Source organism: Mustela lutreola, chromosome 16 (genome assembly GCF_030435805.1).
Source record: "Mustela lutreola isolate mMusLut2 chromosome 16, mMusLut2.pri, whole genome shotgun sequence".
In the NCBI taxonomy this organism is placed as follows: Eukaryota; Metazoa; Chordata; class Mammalia; order Carnivora; family Mustelidae; genus Mustela; species Mustela lutreola.
The window spans coordinates 7,737,022-7,750,864 of record NC_081305.1 but is presented as its reverse complement, the minus strand read 5'-3'; the positions used below and the strand labels follow the sequence as shown (position 1 = coordinate 7,750,864).

The following is a 13,843-nucleotide window of genomic DNA, read 5'->3' as shown; positions in this document are numbered from 1 at the left end:
ATTGAGGAAGACCATCATGGATTTGGCCAGTATAGTCAAGCTATCTGGGCAACTCAGATTGAAATCTCACTTTATTTTTTAAATTTCTAAAATGCAAAACAAATTAAGCCCTTTCAGTTCAAACCTGGAGACAACATAGCATATCACCAGCAGCATAGCAGATATGGAAGATAGAACCAGAGAAAGGTAGATTTTCATCTGGCATCACTTACCAGATCTGTCATCTTCAGCAAGTTACACTGAGTGTTGCTAAACCTCAGTTTCCCCATCTGCAAAATGTGGGAAAAAATCCTTTACTTCACCAAAGTGAATTCTAGTCGATACCCTATAGGCAGTATCTATAATCTCAATGCCTGATACAAAGGAGGCACTCAATAAATAGTAGCTCCCAGTACCCTGGTTCTCTAAATAGTTGCTCTGTCTGCATAGCTCACCTTTCTTGAGACAATTTATTTAAAATAAAACAAACAAATGTCTTCTAAGGTCCATTTGGACCACTGGAACTCTGGAAAAGGCTTCTCTGTCTCTTGCCTCATTTACATTTCATTGTCACCATCATTGCCATTATACCTCAAATTAGAAATGTTTCCATTCTACAGATAAGAACATTGAGGACCAAGTTGAATGAGTAACTTACCCACTTTATGTCAGACTCAGAACTTAAACCTATCATTTTCAAGCCCTGAGCCCAGTTCTCTTGGTAGCAGCAGGATTATAAATAAAAGATACAAGAAAATGAGCAGGATAAAGGAGACAAAAGGCCATCAAATCCCCTGAGACCCATCCAGCGTGGCCTTGCTTAAGTAACAAGCATGTACGTTGCTAAGAAGACCCAAACTGACATAGGCACTCGTGGGTCTGGGCTTCTCTCACATGCAAGCAGCATCATTAAGTATCACTGTGACCTTCTGATTGGCCTCCAACATATATAGATGATCTTATAACCTGAAAAGCTGTCCTATTTGCCTAGATTCCTACAAGGAGTCTGTGTTTTATTTCACTATTTTCTTTGGTGTGCTTCTATTTTCTTATTTATTTATTTGAACCACTAAATTATCTAATTAGTGACATATACCGTTGACACATGGGCCACTATGAATATTTACTGCACACTTGTTCACACATTTATCTAAATAGGTGGCATGCCAGAGCTATGTAATAAGGAATAATGATTCTTTAGAAGAGTTACAGGAAATTATAGAAGGGGGAAAAAGTTTTGCACAGTGGGTTGCAGCTTCCAACCACATCTATCAATTCTTCCTGAGATAGAGCAATTGCATAGTAATGACAAAAAATTTATAGTAATGAATAAATCAATACTCAGCTCTGCGGCAGTTTCAGATGTTACTTTTATAGGTCTTCCCGCGTCTATTATATATCCCTTAGCTCTGGAGCTGAGAGAGTGTGGTGAATGCCAACAGCTAGAGGAGAAAGGGAATAGCTTAGACTCCTGAGAACATGGTGATCCATCACCATCCCCTTTCAGAGAGACCCATTTATATCTCTGAGCCCTAAAACGGAGCAGCTTACAGTGATCAACTACTCGTTAGACATGTGTTTGTTTTAAGAATGGAGCTGTCATTTCATGTTGAGCAAAATGGAAATGCAAAAACAAACAAACAAACAGACAGACATGGGTAGGATGGAGTAGAAAGAAGGAGGTGCTGGTGGAGAGGGAAGACAGAGAGCAGTGTCTCCCAGGGCTTTATTCATTCAACAAATATCAGCACATAGTAGGCCGAGTACCTACTATGTACCAAGTGTAATTCTAGGCAACGGTCAGCAAAGATTTTCTGTTAAGGACAAAATCATAAATATTTTAGGTTTTGTGAGCTAAATGGTCTCTGCTTTCCCAAAGCAACTGCGTCTGTGGTGCAAAAGCAGCCATACATGATATGTAAAAGAATGGGTGTGGCTATGTTCTCCCCAAATTAATTAACAAAGCAGGTGATGGGCTAGTTTTGGCCCATGGCATACAGATCACCCACCTAGCCCATAAAGCCACACTTCCCAAAGGATGGGCTTTGCACCAGTGGATTGTGGGATGATTTGATAGGGACATGGACATGGTATAAATGACTTAGAGTCACACAAAGGGGTTTAATTCCAAATATAAATCTCTTAACAATCCTCTGATTGCACCCAAGGAGAGAGTTTCTATCCTCTACTATCTAACATTTTGCCAATCTCTTTTCAACAACAACAAAAAAAGAGCTCCTGAGACTCCCAGTCTGGCAAGCAACAGCTTCTAGAGATTCTTCAGTGTTGTTCATTTCCCCCCCTGAATTCCCATTAATGGCAAGCAATACTTGTATCTGTTTACCATTTAGAAAGTCAGAAACAGGGTTTCTTAACCTTGGCACTATGGACAGTTGTGCTGAATCATTCTCTGATTGAGATGGGAGGCTGTGCTGTGTACTGTAGGATGTTTGGTGGCATCTCTGGTCTCTACTCACCCCTCTCAGTTGCCAATAGCACAACCATGCCTCAACCACCTACTTCTTTGGTGACATCAAGCAACGATTTAATCTCCCCTACCTCATGTTTCTCATCTTTCCAATGGGGGATTATGATGACAATAGCTCTAACCTGACTGAATTGCTGTGAGGAATAAATCAATTCATTCATGCAAAGCAACTAGAAGAGAGTTCACCTGGGGAAAGCATTCAGTATTCATTCCAGTAACAAAATGTTTCTGCTTTAAATATATTTCTTTGTCTAGTAACTTATTCAAGTGATTCAGTTTAAAGAAAATATTATTAAATATGGAATATTTCAGACAGCATAAAGATATGTCAATTTATGGAGCTGTTTCATAAGTGCATTGAAGTTCTGAAATTAATGTATTTAAAGAGTGGGATTTGGGTGTGTTTTAATCTGTGGTCTATTATTTGTTAGATAAAATCAGATGATTTTGGACCAGTTACTGAGCTTCTTTGACTTCCAGTCTTCTCCCTGGGAATAAAATGATGCCTCCTTGGAGAAGTGTTGTAAAGCCAAATCAAGATAATTTTCTCAGGAATTGCTTAACACAATGTAGGTACTCAATAAATGTTACTTCTTTATCTCCCTATCCTGGTTGTTAGTAACTCTTACTGGTTGCATCAACTATCTATTGTTTAAAAAATAACCCCAAAACTTAGTGGTGTAAAGCTACAGTCACTCATTAGCTCACAGTTCCATAGGTTTGTAATTTGGGCTTAGTTCAGCAGGTTGGTTCTTCTGCTGTTCTTAATTAGGGTCATGTATATGGCAGCAGTCAGCTAGTGACTTAATAGGGGCTGGCCTCATTCACATGTGTGTCTGCAGGGTCTCCTGCTGCTATAGCTCTCATCCCCCAAAAGGCTGACCTGGACCTCTTTGTGGAGGCAGCTCTGTTCCAGAAAAGCAAGAGCAGAAGCATAAGGCCTCTTGTGGCCTAGCTTCAGAAATCACACCAAGTCACTTCTACCACCACATTTCATTAGTCATAACAAGCCACTAGGTCATCTCAGATCAAAGCATGGAGAAATATACTCCACTTCTGGATGAAAGGAGGAACAAAGCCACCTTGTGGGGAGTGTGATTTACTGAGGTCATTTCTATAACAGTTGCCCTAGTTTCTGCCTAGAGCTTCAGTACACATCTTCCTCCCCTATTTTTCCATAAAGACATCAGATGCCATTCATGTGACTTATATGGGGGTGTCATGATACTTGTGGGGGTACCCAGATGTTCACAAAACCTTCCAAATTACATGGAAAGTACAAGACAGCACAAAAAATCATGATCACTGCAACTAAGAATGGTACATTAGTTCAAGGTCACTCACTGCAGTTTACATTATTGCCCAGAGAGGCTGTGGCATCCACAGCATTTCTCACTCTATTCTAAATCTAGTTCTTCTCTTACATTCAAGAAAAAATGGTCAGTGTAACCATACACTGTGCGATTACTACAAAGATTAAACTTAAGTCTGTCTCCCTAAAAAAAAAGTCATTTATATCAAATGTTAACACCAAAATATTAGGAACAAATTGCATTAGCAGGTCTTAAAACTGCTTTTGGAAGGATTCATTAGTCCACATAACTTATTAAACTTAGGAACTCATTCCCACCCACTTTTTTTCAGTAGCCACAATCTAAAAATAATGTCCATGTTTTCTCATTACATTTCTTCTCTCTGGAAAGTGATTTTATGGTGATTTTCCTCCAGTACACATCACCTCTCCTCTTCCAAAGATATACTTTAAATCTGTATATTATTAATAGCTGGACCACCTCCTATATGTAGGTCTCAAACATCAGAGTTTTTGGCCACAAACAGATGACTTTTAATCTACACACTCCAACAAACAGTGCTCATACCCATCAGAGACTCCAGGCCTGGCTTCAAATGCTGTCACCATCTTTTTCCAATTTGGGTTCCATCACTATAACAACCTTGTCACCTCAGTTCTTTCTCTCCCTCCCTCACCGCTGTGATAAACCTTATCTCTGCTTAAACTCATCTCTCTTCTTACTCTGTGCCTGGATCTGAGAACCAGAATGTGGTGAGAGAAAAATTCACAACAATGCTTACTAAACTCACATTAGAGTCCTGGCCACATATCTCAAGTGGGCCTTTGGCACCAGGTGAAAAGCCAACCACAATTCCCCAGTCAAAACCTCCTCCTGCTTATCCAGTTAACTACTGATACCATCTCACTTGTCCACCATCCAACACTCACTGTCAATAGATGACCCTGATTTTTATTTTATTGAGAAAATAGGAGCAATCAGAAGAGTGCTTTCTCTTTTCCACCTGTGTCTCTGTTGTTCTGTCTCTTCTCTTCTGTTATGATGACCTCTTATCTCCCGTTATGATGATCAAACATCTCTACTGCTCTCTAAACCCATTGTCCTTCATCCATTCAGGAGTTTTCTCTTAAAGTTGCTCCTCCATCCTCTGCATCATCAATCTACCCAATTATTCCCATCAGCATTTGGACATGCCCAAAGATGGAGCATCTACAGATAAAGACCTCAAAACTCTTATTAGTAACTCAGAACACTTTCAGAATATGTCAAAGCTTCCTCTGTATGATTCCATTAAGACATCTCTTATTAAATTCCCCAGTGGTCTTCATTTCCTTCGATCCAGTTCCCATATTTTCGACTGCATTGTCCTTGAATTCTCTGGGAGACTGGCTACAGGTCATTCCTATTAAAACTACCCCTTGCCTTAGCTTCCAGTCACCATACTCCCCTGGTCTTCCTCCCTCATCACTGGCCAATCCAATTCCTTTGTTTTTTTTCCCCAGTCTTCAATGTTGGTTCACCCAAGTACTTTGGCATTCCTCCTCTTCTCTTCTATAGCTACAACTCATTGTCAAGTTGACCTCACTTGAACTCTTGGCTTTAAATATCATCTCTTTGTTGATGACTTCCAAATTTATACCTTGATATATCTAGCTCTGATATCTCCCTGGAATGCCATTTTTCCATTCAACCCATCAGCAAGTCCTATTTCACTCTATCCTTAAGATATATCAAAATTTGACTCTTCCAACTACCTGGATGCTCACCACAATTTCTAACTCAGAAGTGTTAAATATTGTACCTGGTTTCCCAGTTTCCAGTCTTGTCTTCTCAGTTGATTCTTCCCACACAACAGCCAGAGTGGGCTTATTCAAGATACATATAAATCAGATCATCTCACTCCTCTTTTCACAAAACTCCAATGACTCTGTATCACATATTGAATACAATCCAGATTCTGTACCTTGGCCTTCATGATTTTACCTCTGCCTACCTCTCTGGGCTTGCCTCCTATACTCTGACTCACTCACTCAGCTCCATTATGTTTACCTTAGAGCTTATAGACACACAGGATTCATTCCCACATCAGAACCCCTGCCTGTATCTCTCTCCCCCCAAACCTTTCAATGATTCACTCATTCACTTTGTTCATTTCTTGGCCCAAATATTACCTATTCAGAAAAGTATCTATGACTACTTTCCCTCAAGCAAATCTGTCAATCATCTTCCTCATTCTTTGCTTTTTCTTTGAAAGTCTTATTACCTGAAATACATGTATTTTATTCCTCACTCATTGTCCATGTCTCCACAAAAATATAATTTCCAACAATCAAAGACCTTGTCCATCTCATTAACTGTTTAATGCACAGCACACTGGAGACACTAAATAAATATTTTTAAAATAAATGGTTGATAGTATTGGCAGAAATAACAATTGTGAAATGTTCTTAGAATTTTTACTTCATGCATTCATATTAGACATGATCACTTGGCTTAAGCAAGAAAGGAAGCAAGAGAAAACATAAGCTTGTCTTGGCATATAGATTTTATTTAAATTCTTTACCCACTGCTTCATATTCTCCAGATTTAGATGAAGTTTGTGAAAATGGAGGGGTAGAACTATTTAATGTAAAAAAAAAAAAACAATTTAAAGTCACAATACATACTAAATCATTAGCTTTGTCTTCTTCTTGTATCCTGGTATTGCCTATAAACTATACTCCTATAAGACACATGAGAATTTGTAAGAACTCATTAACATCATCATTTACACAGAGACATGTAAACTACCTATAAGAAGATTTAACTGATTTGATATGAACATCAGATGTCATCAATTTATAGTATGCAACTCATCCCAGTAACTGATATCTAGCCAAATCAAGATTTCAGAATGTTTATTTGGTTTTCATAATTCAGAGAGGGATTCTGGAATGGTATTTTGACAAGTTTCCCTACAGAATAATCACTGACTTTCACAGAGGATTATTTGGATGCAATGTCAAGTTATTCTCAATTATTCAAGAAGGACTTCTCTCTGGGCCAAGGCCCACTTGGGGCAAAAGACCAAGGGAAAGATATGATTTAGCTATAGGGAGAGATGCTGGAAAGCAAACTCCCCTTGCCAACGGGAGTCTAGCCTCTTGTCACAATAGCAGCACTCAGTAATAGAATCGCACTAAGATGTGGCCTCATGATTTCTTTGGTTTTTAGAGTTTGATTTGTTCAGCCTCTTGCCCTATTGAATTAGCCTTCCATGAAGTTATGCGTTTGGTGGAGCCATGTCTAATGGTCCAGAGGTAACCAAGCATTCCTCTTCAATATGTGGAAAAGCCGAGAACATCAGTGGTGCAATCATCAAACATTTCTTGTGCTGCGTCTTCCAGGCACATAGTAAGACTTTATTTTCCCACCTTATTCTAAGGTAGCTATAGCCATGTGACAGTTTGGCCAATGAAATATCAGCAAAGGTATCGCTTGCCAGTTCTTGGTGGAAGCATTAATAACCAGTGCACAATGTGACATGTTTGCTCCCTAGGTTGAGGTGATTGTAGAAGCACATGTTGAAAGGATGCCCACTTCAGCCAGGTGCCTTGTGTGACTGTGATGAGCAAAGCCTTCTGATGACATCTCTTTGCGCTAGACATGTAGCTTGTCAGAGACAGACAGAAAGACAGACTCAGAGAGGAACTAATTATGTTAAGCCACTGAGACTTTTGGAGTGTTTTCCCAGCATGAACTTGTCCATCCTGACTTCTATCCCCTTCTGAGGGCTCAGGTTCTGGAGAAGAGCTGGCAGCTCTGCAATCTTTGATAGTAACAATTAAGTCATGGGAGACTTCTTGAGAAAACAGGGTCTGTGGTATGGTAGAGTGAACAGGTACTGACACAGTCAGTACAAGAAACCCCAGTAGAGACTGAGTCATCTCTAAAACACTTCAAGAATTTTGTCTGGCCTCCTCCTTCATTAGAAGCCAAGTCTTCGGGCGCCTGGGTGGCTCAGTGGGTTAAGCCGCTGCCTTCGGCTCAGGTCATGATCTCAGGGTCCTGGGATCGAGTCCCGCATCGGGCTCTCTGCTCAGCGGGGAGTCCGCTTCCTCCTCTCTCTCTCTCTCTGCCTGCCTCTCTGCCTACTTGTGATCTCTGTCTGTCAAATAAATAAAATCTTTCAAAAAAAAAAAAAAAAAAAAAAAAAAGAAGCCAAGTCTTCAGCTGCATGTCCCCTAGCTCCTTGCAATTCTAGCAAAGCAGACTACTGGGATACCTACAATCATACTGGCTTCAGGGCACAGAACACCAATGTCATTTCACAGAGTAGAAAAGCCCCAGTTAGGCTCACCCAGGCCACGGTGCCTTCAATGGCCCCATAAGCTCCCATACAGAGAGAATACAACTGCATGTCAATCATAGCCAGCTTTTATTTTATTTTAAAGATTTTATTCATTTATTTGACAGAGAGAGGCATAGTGAGAGAAGGAACACAGGCAGGGGGAGTGGGAGAGGCAGAAGCAGGCTTCCTACTGAGCAGGGAGCCCAATGAGAGGCTGAATCTCAGGACCCTGGGATTGTGACCTGATCCAAAGGCAGATGCTTAATGACTGAGCCACCCATGCGCCCCTATCACCACCAGATTTTGACAACAATTAGACAAGTCTGTGTCTTGGTTCCTCTAGTTGTGTGGCTTTGGGCAATTTGCATCACCTTCCTGAGTCTTCATTTCTTCAGCTATGGAATGAAGAACTTAATAGTACATACCTTAACTAGGAGGGGGACCCTTTGTGGGATAGTAAATATTAAGAGCTCTATACTGTCCCTGTAACATAGCCAAACCATAGGAAACCACCATTTTTACAGGGCAAATCATAAGCTTTTGGCAGTTTCATATGGTTTGACTTAGAAATGTCAATTAACAGAAGCTGGTTTCACTTCTGAAAAAGTTCTGATAATTCAGCAAAAGCTATTCATGTCTGTCATTTGTTCTCCCTCAGGATTCACAAACCAGGGAATGTTCAGATGCTTCCCATTCAGCCGGATTCTCCAAATGGACTACATATACTAGATTACCATTAGGCCAGCGCTGTCACTGCATCTGTAAACCACCTGTGCACAGGTGACTGGCCTTGGTCAATGGTCTTCTCTCCATACCAAATCATCAGTACCTATCCCTGGCTTTGCTTCCCTTACCTCCGCCCCACAGCATTAATTATTCCTCCCGACAGACTAAAATATATTGGCTATACAGAACCGAAGATCTGTCTCTGAAAAATTTGCACCAAGAATCCTAAAATTCATTGTCTTTCTTGCCTGGGATATAGAAACAGCACATGGAAGAATCACAAGAGCAAGATTCGAAGTTGTCTATACTGCCTATGGGACAACCCAATGGCATAGCCCTCTCCATTGTTATTTCTCCCCACTTCCAGATTCAGGTGACTGTGAGGTAATAATGGACACAGTGTAGCTGTGGAAAGCAGCAGGCTACTTCCTGTTTCTCTATGTTTGCTTTTGCTGTTCCCTCTGCCTGGAGCACCTTTCTTCCCCTCTGTTCTCCTCTTTTCACATCTCAAGTCATGCTTTACGTGCTTCATGAGAGAAGGGACCTTGTCTGCATTGTCCGTGACTCATACTCTTAAAAATACTTGCATTCAATAGATACTGATTGAATTAATGAGTAAATAAACAAATGAGCGAAAAGGCCTCCTTGAGCATCAAGTGCTTCAGAAAGGTTGGCCTGGACACACGTCTTGCTGGTGAGGATCCCCTCGGATGTTCTCCTGAGGCACCTCTGTACCTGGCTTAACCTTTACTTTCACAGCAATAAATGTGGGGCATTACTCTATGGCCCAAAGCCAAAGACTTCTTTTTTTCATGTTAGAGATTCCTTGAGTGAGACCTTAGGATCTGGCCTAGAAGGTCCTCATAAATGTATCTGACTCTTCCTTTCTTCGCTCTTCCTTGGCTCTTTGTGAAGAGCCTGGCTACCTCCAGCCTTAGGCTGGGGGAGTAGGGCTCTCAGCCCCTAATGTGAAGATAAGTTCAGTTTAGGGAGCTACCTAGTTGGGGAAAGTGGGGACAGGGGAGAGGAGGGACTTGTGCTTTTCACAGTCTCTGTAGAGGACTGAATTCTCCCCTTCTAAGCAAAACAGCAAAAGGGAAATATAGGTCTTCCAACAAGTGATTTATTCTGTATCAGAAACGCATTTACCTGGCCTATTTTGTTGAACAGAAAAACCTCAGGTTCACTTAGTAAAACTCAATCTGAATATTTCTATCCTTTATTTCCATACAGATTAGCTTCATATGGCCTCGAGTATAAACACCACAGATTGGCTTGCGGGTTCTACGGGGGGAAAGAGGGAGCGTGGAAGGGAGATCATCGCTATTTTAAGTTTCTTCATGGTTCAGTAGGCGGCTGCTAAGAGTTCTAAAGGAGCAAACAAAATAAGAAAAGTTTATTGATTAGTTTACAAATAACTGTTGTATAAGAAAAGGTACTGAATGGCAGGCTGGCTTACTGATGGCTTACTTTTGCGGCCCTTTTCATTCTGTGGCCTTGGGAGCAGCCTCCAGGGGGAAATAAAAGAAGCAAAGCAAATGTGTTGTCTGGATAAATACGAGTTTGCACCAGGTTAAAAAAATTAAATAAACAGGACCCTTTATTTGTTGCTGATTTGGAAGGAGACCAATGTATGCCTACTCTTCTTCATCTCTTCATGAAAAAAATCTTTTAAAATGTCTTTGTCCTCCTCTGGCCAACACAATAAAGCTTGAGATGCTGGACTCCAGGGCACAGGTGACAAACTTCGATATGGTCTTCTCTAGTCCCCAACCAGTCACTGAGTGATTTGAGAAAAAAAAGTGAAAGCAGCAAATCCATGCTTGTTCCTGGGGTTACAATGGAGAGATAGTGACCTAGAGAGAGAAGTCATTTCAGTGGCGGGGAGGAGGAGGGTTGTGGCCCTGGAAAAAAGAATAGGAAACAACACCAGGATTTCAACCTGCTCTACCCTGCTTCATCTTTGGGAGACCTTGGCAAGGTGTTGGCGGGTTGGGAGGATTAACTGAAATCAGGCGCTTGAAAGCCTTAGGCCCTGGAAGCTCTCAGGCAACGCAACAGTCAGTGCTGTGATGAGATTTCGTCCATGTGAAACTTCTAGTGAGATCTGGAAGTAGCTCACAAGAGATGTAGCTACCATGTAAGCCAGGTAGAGAGGCAGGGATCTTCTGGGTCCCACCAAGGAGGTTGGTTCTAGGTCCACAGACTGGTGTTGCCAAATGTGGACGTTGTATAATGTGTCAGATTCTCCACAAAACGCTGACCCAGCACTAAGGAAACCTGGGTCACAGAGACAGTGCTATTGCCATTTCAATCTCCCTTCAAACCTTCTGTTTATGCTACAAAGAAAGCCCCCATGATATTGGTTGATTGTCAACACTTACTAAGCATTTGTTAATTTCTCTTTTTTTTTTTACAGGAGTCCCAGGACCCGAGGTACAGCTCCTACACAGCCAGTTGTTACTGGTTATAATATAACTTTACTTTTTGTTGGCATTTATTTTCCAGATCACTTTCCTTTTTCTGGGCAGTGATTGTTTTCCATCATGTTAGTGATAAAAGAAGTCTTTGTAAATTTTTAGAAACGGAACTGCCTTAGGCACTCTCATACATTGCTGTTGGAAATGTGAATGGGTACAAACAAGTCTTGTAGAGAGTGATTTTATAGCATCTGACAAAATAACATTTGCAGCTAGCTTTTGACCCAGGAATTTCCCTTCTAGGAATTTACCCTGAAGATATAGCTCCAACAATAAGAAAATAATGTGCAAAAGTTTATTCATTGCGGCATTATTGGCAACTGCAAACACTGGAAATAACTTAAATGCTCACACACAGGAGATGGTTGAACCAAGCCCGGTACATCCACAGAGAGTTGAGGAAGATGTCACAGTAAAAAAATAATGAGGATAAGTTTTATTGACTGACAGGGAGTGATTTCCAGGAATTATTTTTAAGTGAAAAAACTTAAAGTACAAAGAATACCTATAATATGTCACCTTTGTGTAATAACCAAGGAAAAGAAAATGAGAAAATATACATGTATTCTCCTAAATACAGGAAGAATAAATCACCATCCAATGACCCTGGTTAAGTGCAGAGGTAGGTGGAAAAGGACCGGGAAGGATAGAAAGGTTAGACAGGTGGGATAAGGAAGGGGTATTTCTCTGAGGGCATCTTGTTGTAGAGGAGGAACACTTGTAAGCATGTTAATGCTTCACATAAAAAAAATCAATAGGGATAATGGAAAAACACTAAAATGGAATACAAACAGTAACAGGTGAACTAACTCTATATTGAGTGAATAACATGACAATACAGAAAGGAGAATAAAGAACGAATCCAAATAACTTAAATGCGCTATCTGGATAATATCCCACAGACTAAAGACAAAAAAAGCTGTACGCAAATATTGACATCTAGTTAGTAGGTTTATTCTTCACGGTAATATGGATTAGCAATTCTGAAACCACTCTTTTGCATTCTAAGGTTGATGAAATAAGTAAATATGTTGTGGATAATAGGATCGCAGTTTCTCATGGTCAAAAAAGAGAAAGAAATGTGGAAAGGGGCCAGATAAGCATCAATGCTGGATTTTAGATTGGAATTCAAGTATTAATGTGAACTCATGATCTATTATACAGATGGATAGATAGACATAAATGTATATAGATAATGAGCTATAGATGTGTAGGTTTATGAGTCTGTTTCTGTGGGTATACATACATACACATATCATACTTTTGTTTTGAAGCTCTCTTCACTGAAAGGGCCTAGAAGCTATGACATCCCCATAACAATGAGCTACTTGTTATCCAGATCTTAGTTTCCAAAGTTATTATCCTCCAAAAGAATCTAGTGTTCCTTGGAAAAAGGGCTGATTTCAGAGCTAGACCTGGAAAAGCTTAATTATGTGAGTACAGAATAGCCCATCAAGTCAGAAAGTAAGGATGTGCTAGAAGAAATATGGGTACATAGCAAAAGGACATAGGAGCCAGCGTGAAGGGGGTCTCCCTAGCCAAATCTGGGGCAATTTCATTATCAGAATAAATAGGGTTAGCAACACAGTGTAACTCAGTGAATGATACAGAAACATATGAATCCACACTGATATAAGTAAATACATAAATATATAAATAATATTTTGGAATGGATGGTAGAGTGGGTATAAAGGGAGAACTTGTAATTCCCTCTAAAAGAATGTCAGCTAACAAAGAAAGAAAAAAAAAATAAAGGAATTAGAAAATCACCATTTGTTAATCCTTATAGTAAAAATTGATTCAAGATTCATCAATCAGCTTGAAACTAGTAGATGAAACTTTGATAAGAAATTATATTTAATGAGTCACAAAGTACCTCCAACAGGATATTTACTAATGAAAGAGAACAAGGATAATTTTACAGTGGGGAAGCCCAGCAAACCCCACCTTAAATGGTGGTGAATTTAGCATCACCAGTAATGGGACCAATTATCATTGTATGCTTCTTGATATTATGTTCTGCCCAAAATGCATTAACTGAATCAACCCAAACTGAGGGACATTCTACAAAATAACTGGCCCAGACTCTAAACTATTTTAAGGTCAAGAATGACAAAGACCAAGGTATTGTTACAGATCGAAGATTAAAGAGACATGACAAGTAAAGGCAATATTGTATCTTAGACTGATCCTAAAGCAGAAAGTATGCATACAAAGATATACAGACACAACACATCAATAATACTAAATTCTTAATTTTGACACTTGCTGTGTGGTTATGTTAGAATTCCCTTAATTTTAAGAAACACAAACCTATGTCTACAATGTATTCGCAATATCTCAGAAAAGTATGCCTATACATATATACACATGCATACATACATGTGTATGTGCAAACAGATTAGAAATGAAATTTTATATAAGAAAATAATAAATGCAGCGAAATGCTAACATTCACAGTATCTATATGAAGTGTATATGAGAATTTCTGTAAACTTTTTGTAACTATTTCAAAATAACAAGTTAA

The 13,843-nt window shown here is 39.8% G+C and overlaps 1 long non-coding RNA gene across 1 annotated transcript in view; it reads right to left on the bottom strand.

Annotated features, from left to right (window-relative positions):
* Nucleotides 1–212: 212 nt before the first annotated feature.
* LOC131818435 (uncharacterized) overlaps nt 213–13,843 on the bottom strand; it is a 450,263-nt gene continuing 436,632 nt past the window's right edge. Inside the window, exon 6 of the long non-coding RNA XR_009348818.1 lies at nt 213–269. This is a non-coding gene — a long non-coding RNA (uncharacterized LOC131818435). The remainder of the gene's footprint in view (nt 270–13,843) is intronic.